Source organism: Mustela putorius, unplaced genomic scaffold, assembly GCF_011764305.1.
Source record: "Mustela putorius furo isolate JIRA1106 unplaced genomic scaffold, ASM1176430v1.1 tig00000095_pilon_pilon_pilon, whole genome shotgun sequence".
In the NCBI taxonomy this organism is placed as follows: Eukaryota; Metazoa; Chordata; class Mammalia; order Carnivora; family Mustelidae; genus Mustela; species Mustela putorius.
Genome location: NW_025421280.1, coordinates 36,441,522 through 36,446,578, shown reverse-complemented (window position 1 = coordinate 36,446,578; position 5,057 = coordinate 36,441,522). Strand labels below are relative to the sequence as shown.

Sequence of the window (5,057 nt, the reverse complement as noted above, 5' to 3'; positions counted from 1 at the left end):
CACAAATGGCAAGATCTCACCCTTTTATGGCTGAATTATATTCCATTGTATATAGAGACCACATCTTCTTTATCCATTCATCTACTGATGGACACTTGGGTTTCTTCCATATATTGGCTATTGTAAATAATGCTGCAATAAACATAGGGGTGCGTATATCTTTTCAAATTAGTGTTTTGGTTTTCTTTGGGTAAATACCCAGTAGCAGAATTACTGAATCATATGGTATTTCTTTTTTCAATTTTTTGAAGGACTTCCATACTGTTTTCCATAGTGGTTGCACCAATTTACATTCCTACTAACAGTGCCCGTTTCTCCGTGTCTTCACCAACACTTGTTATTTCTTGTCTTTTTTATTCTAGCCATTCTAACTGGTGTGAGGCAATATCTCATTATGGTTTTGATTTGCATTTCCCTGTTGATGATTGATGTTGAACCTATTTTCATGTGTCTGTTGACCATCTGTATATCCTCTCTGGAAAAATGTCTATTCAGATTCCATACCCTTTTTTTAATCAGATTGTTTTTTTGGTGTTGAGTTGTGTAAGTTTTTTATATATTTTGGATACTAACCCCTTAATAAATATATCATTTGCAAATATCATCTTCTATTCAATAGGTTTCCTTTTCATTTTGTTGATGATTTTCTTTGCTGTGCATAAGTTTTTGTTCTGATGAAGTCCCGAGAGTTTATTTTTGCTTTGATGTCCCTTGCTTCAAGAGACAGATGTAGTAAGCAGTTGCTACAGCCAGTGTCAGAGAAATTACTGCCTGTGTTCTTGTCTAAGATTTTATGTTTTCAGATCTTACATTCAGGTCTTTAAGCAAAAACACCCGAAGGCAAACAGACCAAGACTAGAATGTCAGCAGCATGAGTAACCCTTGTCTGTGAATCAGGGAACATCTGGGAATGAAGGGTACAGTCCTCTCCCCTGGCTCATACATGGATCACCCTCCCCCACCTCCAACACTCTCCAGTACTGACCCAGTGGGTTTCTCCACCTCCAGCCAATGCTAATCATGCTGCAAATGCAAACTGTTTTCCTTAAAGATACAAACAAATGCACTAAAGAAATGACCATTCCCAGGGTACCATTCCCAGGGCACCTCTGTCAGTTAAGCATCTGCCTTCAGCTCAGGTTGTGATCCTAGGGGTCCTGGGATCCAGCCCTGTGGACTCCCTGCTGGGCAGGGAGTCTGCGTCTGCGTCTCCCTCTCCTGTCCTCCCGCAACCCCCCCCCCGCTTGTGTTCTCGCTCTCTGTCAAATGAATAAATTTTAAAAATCTTAAAAAAAAAAAAAAAGATAGGACCATTCCCTTATCAACTTCAGCTACACTGATTAGTGCTTAATGCCTAGGGAAAAATGAAACTCTTTTCCTCACATGCACAGTCTGGCTCACTGTGTCAGCTTCTCCACACTGCATTGGGAGGTAGTTCCTCCCAGGGCCATCCCAAGATTGAAGGTGGTGCAGAAGCTATGTCTTTAACGAGGAAGGAGTGAGCAAAGGAGAGACTTCCTCTCTCCTATCTCTGGGAAGATAGGAGGCTGCCTATGAGACACTCCCCAGGGTGACCTGAGACTCAGGGGGCAAAGCAAGGGAGTGGGAATCCTTAGACAATATATGTGCTGGTTCGGATAATCTAGAGAACTCAGCATCGGGGCAGTGAGTATCCCAAGAGAGAGAGTATGGCCAGCAACAGCATCATTAGAGTCAAGAGCCCCCTGGGGGGTTTTCTTGGTGCTCTCTTTGCCTCCCTCTTCATGTGCCCCACTCTCATAGCACTTAACTTCCTGATCACTGAGCCTGTTATCCAAAATTCCTCTTCCTTCCAAAAGCTGCCCCAGCCTGTAGCTGTTGCAGACCCGTTCCCCCAGAGGGAGAGCAAGAATCCGGATTTGTCACCTGGCATCACCTGTTGTTAATTGTGATTAACATCAGGTGATTATTTAACTGGTCTCAGCCTGGATGTACATTGGAATCAGTGGGACAGTTAACAACCACTGATAACTGTGTCCAGTCCTAGCCCTTCTCATCTGCTGATGCAGGATACAGCCTGGTCTGCAGGAATTTTACAAATCCCCAGGGATCTACAGAACAGCCAAGGATGAGAAACTACGCCTCTAGCTGCTTGGGGGGCTGTGGTCCTGGACCCTGACTTGTGGGAAACACACCTGGGATGCTTCTAACGCTGTGGGTATTTGGACATGTTCCAGACCAAGTGTATCACAATGGCTGTGGGAGGGGCCAGGAAAACAGAATTTATTTTCTAAGAACTCCACATTTTTTGACAGTAAGGCGAAGGGCTCTTTTTCTCATGTTTTTTCAGGCTTTGGAACACATTAGAATTACCTGGTAATATTGGAAAGGACTAGATCCCAGGCAGGATTATTGGCATCTCTGTACATTCAAACAGTACTTTAAAAGTTACCTAGGTGACTTAAATATGCAGCTAATTGTGCCAGTCACCGCATGAAGGTTGAAGAAACGTGAGTTCGTGGCAATCAGTGAAGAAAGAACTAATTACATTGCTCTCTGCGTCGCCTAGTATGGGGAGCTATTTAAGTGACCTTGGGGATGAAGAGCAAACTAGCATTTACCTGTATAGAAGGCATGAGGAATTCAAGAATGTGGAACAAGGTGATTTGGTTTTAAATTCTTTTTTTTAAGATTTTATTTATTGGGGCACCTGGGTGGCTCAGTGGGTTAAAGCCTCTGCCTTCGGCTTGGGTCATGATCCCAGGGTCCTGGGATCCAGCCCTGCATCACGCGCTCTGCTCGGCAGGGAGCCTGCTTCCTCCTCTCTCTCTCAATCTGCCTGCCTCTCTAACTACTTGTGATTTCTCTCTGTCAAATAAATAAAATTTTTTTAAAAGATTTTATTTATTTATTTGACAGACAGAGATCACAAGCAGGCAGAGAGGCAGGCAGAGAGAGAGGAGGAAGCAGGCTCCTCGCCCAGCAGGGAGCCCAATGCGGGGCTCGATCCCAGGACCCTGAGATCATGACCTGAACTGAAGGCAGAGGCTTTAACCCACTGAGCCACCCAGGTGCCCCTATCTGTAGATTTTTTTAAGTGGTAACACGTACATTGATAACCAACATATAGAACTTCTTTGGTGAATCTTCACCCTCACTACATTTTTCTGGACAGCCGCACATGGATACTGTCTAGAATATTCCTTATTCTTTTGGCCCAGACAGCTTTGTTGAGCCTGGCATCAACATGCACGTCTGGAGGTCCCATCTCTTTCATGGCAAATTTCCAGATCTCTCTGAGTGCTCAAGAGGCACACTTCTCGAAACCCACTCCATTCATGGGCTTGTGAATGTTGGTGGTGTACTCTCGGGTCACTACCTCGCTCATGGCAGAACGGCCCTTCTTCTTACCACCCTTCTTTGTGAGAGCCACTCTGCTGGGCCCGGGTTGGGAAGGAACCCCTTCGTTTTTCAGCTTCACTCCCTGAAATTTAGCCTACATCTGGAAACCAGTCAGGAATAATTTAAATGCATGGGAGGGAAAAACCCAACAGAAATTAACGTAAAAGATGAGCCTGGGTGTTACATGCAACTGAATTCTTGAACACTACATCTGAAACTAATGATGTACTTTATGTTGGCTGATTGAATTTAAATTAAAAAATAAATAATTTACTCCTCCAAAAAATAAATAAAATAAAATTAACTTAAGATAAAATGATTTAATAGAAAATAAAAATAGCAAAGATTCAATGAGGGTAGAACTCAGCTATGTTGATGGAACTTGAATAGATGATGTCCAGACATAGATACTTGCAAAATACAAATGAGGGGTCTTGTCCTGCCCACCCCCATGCCCACCTCTACTATGCGGTCCTCCCAGGTGGTCTCAAACCCAGGCAGCCACTCCTACACTGTGACCTCACTCAGCTCCACCTCCCAGAATGCCAGGTCTGGCAGGTAAGAGCCCTGGATACTGGGTTCCACCTCATGCTCCATAAAGGGCTCTGTGCCTGGATCCTGCTGGACCAGAGTGAGAATGTCCTACCCCAAGACACTGAGAATCTGGAATATGCAGATTAACTCACACTGAAGAGTCAGACCTGTCCCTGTTCTGGGGTGGAATCAGCCTCCACCAAACCTGCTGGCTCTAGGAGGGAGTTTTCCACTGTTAAATCCAGTGCCTATTGTAGGAGGCACGGAGTACAGCTGTCTGAGGCATAGCTGTCCACTTCCACTCACTCTCTAACCTTTTGTTTTTCAGTCTTTGACCCTCTGAAATCAGGCTTCCTTCCCCATCTAAGCTAAAACTATCTGAGGGTTTTGAAGGGGCGGTGGGGGGGGTGGGTATTAAGGAGGGCACGTATTGCATGGAGCACTGGATGTGGTGCATAAACAGTGATTTCTGTTATACTGAAAAGAAATAAATAAAAAAACTACTCTACCAAAAGTTTTAAAAGTCCAGAAAACGCCAGAATCTTCCAGAATCACATTACTTCTTTTCCTTCCTGACCCTAGTGAGACAGTCTCCCCCTCTGACTTCTGTGATGTGACACCGTTATTCTATCAATTATTTGTTCACCATAAATGATTATAATGTTTACTGGATACATTGTTTATAAGTGAAATGAATTGTCTATTGAATAATTTCAATGTGTCCTGTGCTGTGGGATGGACAATTTTCATTCGGGGCGAAGGCAGGGAGCCTGCTAGCAAGGATTCTTTCTTTTTTCCTTTTTTTTTATTTCTTATTTCTTTTTTATTTAAATTCAATTAGCCAGGATATCATACATCATTGGGTTTTGATAGAATGTTCAATGATTCATCAGTTCAGTATAACACCCATTGCTCATCACACCACATGCCCTCCCCTTAATACCCATCACCCAGTTACCTCATCTCCCTACCCTTCTCCTTTTCTACAACCCTCAGTTTTGTTTCCTGGTGTCAAGAGTCTCATGTGGTCCGTCTCCCTCTCTGATTTCTTCGCATTCAGTTTTCCCCCAACCCCTACTGTCCTCTGCATTATTCCTTATGTGCCACATATAAATGAAACCGTATAATCTCTGTTTCTCTGA

At 43.7% G+C, this 5,057-nt stretch overlaps 1 pseudogene; it reads right to left on the bottom strand.

Annotated features, from left to right (window-relative positions):
• Positions 1-3,066: 3,066 nt before the first annotated feature.
• Positions 3,067-3,978, bottom strand: LOC123394382 (annotated as a pseudogene).
• Between the last annotated feature and the right edge of the window lie 1,079 nt (positions 3,979-5,057).